Source organism: Herpailurus yagouaroundi, unplaced genomic scaffold (assembly GCF_014898765.1).
Source record: "Herpailurus yagouaroundi ecotype Mexico unplaced genomic scaffold, PumYag 163, whole genome shotgun sequence".
Taxonomy (NCBI): domain Eukaryota; kingdom Metazoa; phylum Chordata; class Mammalia; order Carnivora; family Felidae; genus Herpailurus; species Herpailurus yagouaroundi.
In genome coordinates, this window is record NW_024412404.1 from 41,249,323 (window position 1) to 41,258,185 (window position 8,863).

Sequence of the window (8,863 nt, forward strand, 5' to 3'; positions counted from 1 at the left end):
GTCATGGGATCAGGCTCCATGTCAGGCTCTGTGTTGAACATGGAGCCTGTTTGGGATTCTCTCTCTCTTCCTCTCTCTCTCTCCCTCCCCCCCCTCAATAAATAAACTTAAAACATATTAAAAGAGTGTAAAATATGGAAATAAAAACCGTCTATAGTCTAATCATTTAGAAATAACTATTATTTTATCTCTTTTTATGTATGTGTACACACACACACACACACACACACACAAAATAATACCCTTCAGCAAACTTAGGATCGTATTTTATGTTTTTTTTGCCTCTTTTTTGTTTTTTCATATTATGGGCATTTCCCCATGTCATTGCACACTCTTAGAAAACAAGATCTAATGATATTCACTGTATGAATGTTTCAAAGTTCATTTAAATGGTTTCCTATCATTGGTTACTTCGATTATTTCCAGTTTTCAATATTATAAGTGATGTAATATAAATGTACAGAATTCTTTGCCTATTATTTTATTTCCTAATGATAGATTCTTGTTATTATTTTTACTAACATTGAGGTAATATATAGTTTTAAAAAGTCAAATAGGGGCGCCTGGGTGGCGCAGTCGGTTAAGCGTCCGACTTCAGCCAGGTCACGATCTTGCGGTCCGTGAGTTCGAGCCCCGCGTCAGGCTCTGGGCTGATGGCTCGGAGACTGGAGCCTGTTTCAGATTCTGTGTCTCCCTCTCTCTCTGCCCCTCCCCCATTCATGCTTTGTCTCTCTCTGTTCCAAAAATAAATAAACGTTGAAAAAAAAAATTAAAAAAATAAAATAAAATAAAAACTAAAAAAAAAATAAAATAAAAAGTCAAATAGTGCTGAATGCCCGTAACCAGTGCTGCCCTCACACTCAGCTTTTACAGTCCCTCCCTAAACTCTTTTAGCTATTTGTTTAGATATTTACTTTTATATTTCTAAATAATATGCTTATACCACCTTTCTTTAAAATAAAATTTTTACATTTGAAGAGCATTTATTGATTTCTTACTCGTAGATGTAGAGAGACCACTTTTGTAGTACTTCATATTTACATTTTCCTTCCCAATATTGTTGTCTCTCCAATTGGTTGAACCAGTATTCAGTCTTTACTTTATTAAGATATTAAGTATTATGCACTACCCAGTCAAGTATTTCTCCCTATTCAAAAAATATGCTGAGGGAAAAAAAATATCTATGCTGGGGTGCCCGGGTGGCTCAGTTGCTCAAGCGTCTGACTTTGGCTCAGGTCATGATCTCATGGTTCTTGAGTTTGAGGCCCGTGTTGGGCTCTCTGCTGTCAGCACAGAGCCTACTTTAGATCCTCTGTCCTGCTCTATCTCTGGCCCTTCCCCACTCATGCTCTCTCTCTTGCCCTCAAAAATAAATACACATTTTTTTAAAATGCTCAGTTTTGTTACTATCACTATTTCTTCCCCAGCTCTATGATACATTTCTTAAAACTCTCCAAATACTGTTTTCCCACGTGACCAAACACACAGCTCTACTATTCCATTTTCTCTCTTCCTGGAAGCACACTTCTCAGAGTCTCCCATCCTCTCATCTTCCATTCTGCATTGTTGTTCTCTAGGCATCAGGCAGAACTCTGGAACTTCCCTCCACTTTTCTCTAGACTCCATTTTCCTGGATTCCGTGTCCACCTTTTCCTTGTTTACTCTCTTATTTTGGTTTAAAAACAAAAACACTCTCCAAAGGATCCTGAGAAAGGATACCTGGGATGTAATTTTTTTTAGACCCTGCAGATTTGTAACTGTTTTTATTCTATACTGACACTACGTTGAAGACTTGACAGAATGTAGAATTCTAGTTTGGAGGGGCATCTGGGTGGCTCAGTCGGTTAAGCGTCCAGCTCTTGATTTCAGCTCAGGTCAGGATCTCATGGTTTTTGGGATCCAGCCCTGGTCAGGCTCTGTACTGACAGTGTGGAGCCTGCTTGGGATTCTCTCTCTCCCTCTCACCCTGCCCCTCCTCTACTTGCACGTTCTCTCTCAAAATAAATAAACTTAAAAAAAATCTAGTTTGGAAATTATTTTCATTTAGAATGTGATTGCTTTGCTTCTTTGTCTTCTCATTTCCAGTGTTGATCTTGAGTAGTCTGGTGCCATATTGATTCTTAGTCTTTTGTGTTTGAACTAGACATATTTTTTTTCAATCTCTTTGTTCCCAGTGTTCTAAAACACTTAGTGTAGGTCTCTTTTTATTCATTGTGGTAGGTTCTTAGGGAGGGTCTTTTTGGTCTAGAAAATCATATTAATTGATTTTAGGGGATGATCTCGTATTCTTCAGTGATTTCCCCTTCTTCCATTTTTTTTCCTGTTCTCTGAACTGGTCCTTCTATTTTCTTATCTTCAATTTCGTCCTTTCATTTCAGAGCTTGTTTCTCATTGGTGCTTCTCTTTAAAGGCACTTGGTTTATTCAGCCTTTTCAGATCTGTTTCCGTTTCCTTCTGCTAAGAATATGTTGGTGAGTCTCGTTCAGTACTTTCTCTTCACCTCAAGTCACTTTATTCTACGTACTCTATATTTCAGTTTTTATATTTAAGTTTTGAACACTCTTAGCATCTTAGACTTTTCCTTCATAATACTTGTGTGAGACTTTGCATAATGTCTTTCTCTTCCACTACACAGGAAATTCAGTGGGGTCAGGGATTGCATTGCCCTGTTCACCTATTACCTACTCCAGTGACTGGCACAGAGTTGGTGCTTATAGATATTTGTTTAGTGAATTAGTATCTTCCTTTAATCAAATAGAATTTATTTTATCAAGTGGAATGAAATAGGAATTTAAGTTTTACTCTGTAATAATTAACCATGTGTTATAGGACTATTTATCAAATATTCTTTTATCATATATAATATATTGTATATTGTCCTACTTGTTCTTTTGCTGGTAATAAACTTGTTATAGCTTTATTATACATTTTTAAATGATATTGCAAATTTTGTCATTATTTTGCTTTTCTTTTTTTAAGTTTATTTACTAAAAAAAAATTTTTTTTAATGTTTGTCTTTATTTTTGAGACAGAGAGAGACAGAGCATGAGCAGGGGAGAGGCAGACACAGAATTGGAAGCAGGCTCCAGGCTCTGAGCTGTCAGCACAGAGCCTGACGTGGGGCTCAAACTCGTCAACTGCGAGATCATGACCTGAGCCGAAGTCGGCCACTCAACCGACTGAGCCACCCAGGCGCCCCAAGTTTATTTATTTTTGAGAGGGAGAACATAAGCAGGGAGAGTCAGAGAGAGAGGAGAGGGAGAGAGAATACCAAACAGGCTCCTCACTGTCAGTACGGAGCCAATGTGGGGCTTGAACCCATGAACCGTGAGATCATGACCTGAGCTGAAAATCAAGAGTTGGATGCCTAACTGACTGAGCCATCCAGGCGCCCCTGTCATTAGTTATTTTAAAAAATATTCTGGCTATCCTCGTCTGGTTGTTCTTTCATATACCAAGTCATTTAGGTTCTTTTAAAAACTCCCATTTGATTTGATTTGATTCAAAAACATAACTTAATATGGAGAGAATTGGCATCTTTATAATATATTTGGCTTTCCAAACCAGGAACATGCTATGGCTTCTTCATTTGTTCAAGACTTCTTTTGTGACTCTAGTAAAATTTCCCCCATTTTGTCCCATAAATTTCTTAAGTTTATTCTTAGGTATTATTTTCAGTTGCTAATGGGAATGGGACTCTTCCCCTGTCCCCATTATAAATTCCTTTTATTTTAACTAAAATTGGATAGGTTTTCCTGTATTCCTGCAATAGAGTTTATGTTACTTGCCCAGCCAGGACAAAAGAACTACTAGCCTCATTTTTAACAAAAGCCGGCTGTTTCAGTTATCTATTGCTGTATAACAAACCACTCCAAACCTTTGTGGCTTAAAATAACAACCATTTTATTGTATCTCAAAATTCCATGGGTCGACTAGGGCTCAGCTGGGCAGTTCTTCTAATAGTCTCACTCGGAGTATCTTCTGTGGTTAAAGTCAGCTGTGGCTGTTGCTTGGATGTCTGGCACCATGTGGCTTCTTTTGACGTGATGCTCCAGTCTCTAGGGCTTTTTCTCATGACCTGTCTCTCCCACAGGGTAGCTTATACTTTGTACACGACAGTTCAGATCTCCAAAATGGAAGAAATGGAAGCTTCAAGGCCATTTTAGTGCCTGGGTGTGGCCATTTTAGTGCCTAGATGTGGAAGTCTCAGATTGCCATTTTGTCTACACTGTATCTGTCAAAGCACTCACAGAACAGATTCAAGGGGAGCAGACATAAGCTCTACCTCTTTTTTTTTCCCCCTTAATATCTTTATTGCCACCTTTTTAAAAAATGTTTATTTATTTTGGGGAGAGAGAGGAAGAGCCTACATGCGAGCGGGAGAGGGCCAGAGAGAGGGGGAGATAGAAAATCCAAAGCAGGGGCGCCTGGGTGGCTCAGTCAGTTGAGCATCCGACTTCAGCTCAGTTCATGATCTCATGGTCTGTGGGTTCGAGCCCCACGTTGGGCTCTGTGCTGACAGCTCAGAGCCTGGAGCCTGCTTCGGATTCTGTGTCTCCCTCTCTCTGTGCCCCTCCCCCGCTCATGCTCTGTCTCTCTCTCTCTGTCAAAAATAAATAAACATTAAAAAAAAAAAAAAGAAAAGAAAAGAAAATCCAAAGCAGGCTCGGCACTGACAGTAGAGAACCCAGTGCAGGGCTTAAACCCATGAACCACGAGAACATGACCTGATCTGAAGTCAGATGCTTAACTGACTGAGCCTCCCAGGTGCCCCAGTTCTACTTCTTGATTGGAGGATGGGCATGTGAGGGGTTGGTATGGGACTGTTGTTGTTGTTTTTTTAAGTTTATTTGTTTAATTTGAGAGAGACAGAGACAGTGCAAGTAGGGGAGGGGAAGAGAGAGAGGGAGACTGAAATCCCAAGCAGACCCTGTGCTGGCAGCACAGAGCCCGATGTAGGGCTTGAACCCACGAAACTATGAGATCATGACCTGAACCAAAACCGAGTCGGATGCTCAACCAACTGAGCACTCAGGCACCCCTGTATGGGACTGTTTTTGAAGACTAATTATCATAATGGAATTTGTTCCTACCTTCTTTATTAATTCCCTCTTTTAGACTAAGTAGCTACTCTAAACTCTTAGTTTCCCACAGCCATCTTTTGTCTAGTCAACTTCCAGTACCAAATAACTATATTTATTATTGTAAGGAGGGATCTGGTTGAACAGGGTAGCAGAGGAAAAACAAAAATGCTTCCACCTTCCCATTTGTTCTCTTTGGTGAGGCATAACTCTCATGGACAGAAATACAGAGTTCACTTGATCATGGAATGCCAGACAAGGGGACAGGTGTAAATTGTACTTGTTCTCCGAATCTGCCTACTCTCCAGGAAGGACAGCCTCCCCCTTTCCTCCCCAGCACCAGTCTAACCCTTTCTCTCATCATGGCTTGTCACAAGAGCTCTCTCCTATGCTGGTTCAAGTAGAAATAAAATAAAATGTTATTCCTTTTCTTTTTTTTTCACATAGTACTTCTTCCCACCCTGGGTTTACTAACTTGGGCTTAAATATGCACCAAGCAAAGATGTATAGTCCTCCTCCCTTCCTCCCCCTTAGCTTGGTCTGAAGGAAGGCAGCAGGTGATGGAATGCATAAAAGATAGGGGTATGGGTAGGGGGGTGGGTGGGGGGAGGAATCTTTTCTCACACACTATGGATGTTGCTCAACAGAACGGGTGTGAAATTTAGTCAGAGCCACAGCATGTGTTTCAATTTTCCAGGGAATTTCCTCTTCTTAACTGTAGGTTTAACCCTTTTTTCTGTGTAGTGTCAAGGGCTACCCAAGATAGATGAAATGAGCTATTTGCAAGGAGAAAATGCTAGGATTTACAGACCCCCTTGAAGATCTAGGGTCTCTAGCTTACTTCCTGCCAGATGGTTGTGGAAAAAAGCATAAACTTTGGAGTTGGATAGACCTGGGTTCAGATCCCATCTCTACCATTGGGTGGTCTTGGGCAGTTACTTGACCTATTTGAACCTCCTATTTTTTAATCTGTAAAATGGAGATAAAAACTTTCTAATAGCGTTCTTGTGAGGACTTATGAAATGTGTGCAAGGTGCCCACTAGTACATTGCATACCTTGCACATAGTAGGCACTCAACATACATTTGTTTATTTTTTCTCCAATCTTCCTACTGGATTTTGAGGATATTTACTCTTCTTTTATCCTGATATTTACTCTTCTTTTATCCTATGCCCACTTTGGGTTTGCTGTTTAAGCAGCTTCTCACATCATAGATTTGTTGCTTTTCTCTCTGAGTCTAACTCTTAAGTGTGTTAGAAAGGAGACATCATTTCACATGATAACACAGGATCTCTCTGGAGATCCTCATTAAGGTGAAAGAATGAGTCTATGTAACTGCTGAGAATCCCATCTGATCCTGAAGGCTGCATGAACTTAGAAGAGTTATAAAATCATACCTTGATAGAGTTAAAATTGAAACATAGAAGCCTTCTAGTCCATTGTACAGAGCACTGTGGCTTAGAGGCCATGTCTTATGCAAGGCCTCTTGACACAGTAGTGGTGGTTCTGAAACTAGAGTGCTGACCTACTTGTCTGTTAGTCTGGTTATAATTTAATTTTTTTGAAGACTTGAGTTGTAATTACTAAGGGCATAGCTTTTGTTGTATGTGAACTTTCTTCTAAATTGGAACTCTGATTATACTTTTAGCAATGGGGAAGTAAACACTGTTGAAGACATTTCAGTGACACTCCTTCGGGAAGCACAGGGCCCATGAGGGTATGTCAGTTACCACCTGAAAATCTCTTCTTTCCCCAAAGGTTGCCCAAAGGGCACTGAGGTGGCAGCTCAGCTGGCTGTTGAGCCTCTGCTCCCAGAATGGTGAGTTGGGAACCAAGTTTGTTCTGTATCTTCATTCTTCCAAATAATGCTCAGTAGGAGAGGCTTACCCCAAATTCCCAGCTCTGTCCCTTTTTTAAATTGAAGTATAATTAATATACAATACAATATACAGATCTCAGGTGTTTAGTTGATAAATTTTGATATTTATATAAACCCACTGTAACCACCATACCAAAAAAAAAAAAAAAATAGACCATTAACATTACCCTAGAAAGTTTCCTCATGCCCCCTTTAAATTACCCCCGACACATACATACACACAAAACCACCTTCTGTGCCCTATTATCATAGATCAGTTTTGTTTTTGGATTTAATATAGTTGGAATCATACAGGATATACTCTTTTATATCTAGCTTCTTTTCACTTAGCACATTGGGATTCATCCCTCTAATTGCATGTCTCACTAGTTTTTTGTTTGTTTTGATCTTTGTTTTGTTTGTTTGTTTTTTGTTTTACTGAGTAGTTTTCAATTGTATGGATAAACCACAGAATATTTATCCATTCTCTTACTAAAGGACATTTGGATTGTTTCAGTTTTTGTCCATTATGAATAGGCTGCTATAAATATTCCTATACAAGTATTTTTGTGAATGTATGTTTTAGTTTCTCTTGGGTAAATACTTAAGAGTGAAGTTACTGAATCATAGAGTAGATGTGTGTTTAACTTTAAAAGAATTAGTTTTTCAAAGTGGCTGTAACACCCAGTCTATCTTTTTTCTCCCCTGAGGAGCTAGGCTCTGTAAGTTAAGGATTTGGCAGGAGAAGAGAACCCACATCATCAGGGTCCCTGCTGCCAGAGAACAGTGGCTGAATCAGACACTTAAAAAGTTGAAACAGGTGTTTGAAACCCTACTCCAGCCTCCCTATTTGATGCCAGCCCCCTGAGAGGCTGGGGCTCGGCCAGCAGAATTCAGACCTAATCTAATGGATGCTGGATTAGAGACTTTTGCGGGACATGGCTACATAATAGTGTATATACTGTGACTTGATATATTTGCAGCAGGTAGATGTACATGTTTATGTAGGAGAGGGGCCTTTAGTGTCCCAAGTGCTTCTTGAACATAGGTGAGTCTGTGTGCTAGATGACCGCCCTTCCTTATCCTTGCTTATTAACCCCCCACTCTTTTCCTTGAGGCTATGTGCAGTAGAAGTCAGCACTTCCCTTAGTGATGTTAATTTTGCCAAGGGCCTTTAGCCAGGTAGGATTTAATATCCTGTGTGTCAAATATTATGGGAGATAAATTATTCCCTGGTAAAGTATTTCTCTATATTTTTACTGCCTTTATCTTACCTAGGCCTTGGGGAACTAATTCTCAAAGGTTAAAGCAAGAAATTGAATGCTAGGGTGCAGGCACCCAAAGCCAAATGACGTATTATACCAAAACTGTAGTTTCTCTAACCATGTTCAGTGGAGTCAAAGTTGACAGAAGTGTAATCTATCATTACAGGGCTGCTTCAACTGAAGAATTTGAAAGAATAGGTTCCAATTTTAAATCTTTTCTAATATTGGTTAGAAGAGTCCATGGAGAGAAGAAATAAGCTCCCCATGCTAGTCTAGCGTTTCTACAAATCCTTGAGGGGAAAGGACATTTCTGAATTTAGGTCCACCTTCACAGGTGGCCATTCCTTTACACCTAATCTGGATATCTTCAGACCTCACTCTTGGAATGCAGGGTCTACTGTTGGGCTGCATCACGTGGTTGCCATTCTGCATATGAAGTAAGCTGAGATTCATAGACTACAATTCTTTCTGTAGATATTTTTCTTTTCATTATCATAGTAAAATTGACTTTTTTTAGTGTATAGTTGTATGAATTTTAAGACACACGTAGATCCCTGTAACCACTGTGACAATCATGATTCAAAAGAGTTTCATTGCCCCAGAAAACTCTGTCTTATCTCTTTATAGTCACAACTTCCTTGCCACCCCAACCCTTCTC

General features: G+C 39.6%; 1 protein-coding gene across 12 annotated transcripts in view; it reads left to right on the forward strand.

Moving 5' to 3' along the window:
* Window positions 1–8,863, forward strand: part of GBF1 (golgi brefeldin A resistant guanine nucleotide exchange factor 1) — a 120,153-nt gene that overhangs the window by 65,018 nt on the left and 46,272 nt on the right. The window contains exon 1 of one of the 12 annotated variants that reach the window (XM_040486277.1): window positions 6,845–6,901. The exons of the other annotated variants lie outside the window; for them this stretch is intronic. The gene's annotated coding sequence lies outside the window, so the exon portion shown is untranslated. Of the gene's footprint in view, window positions 1–6,844; window positions 6,902–8,863 lie in introns of those variants that run through there. 12 annotated transcript variants of the gene reach the window in all.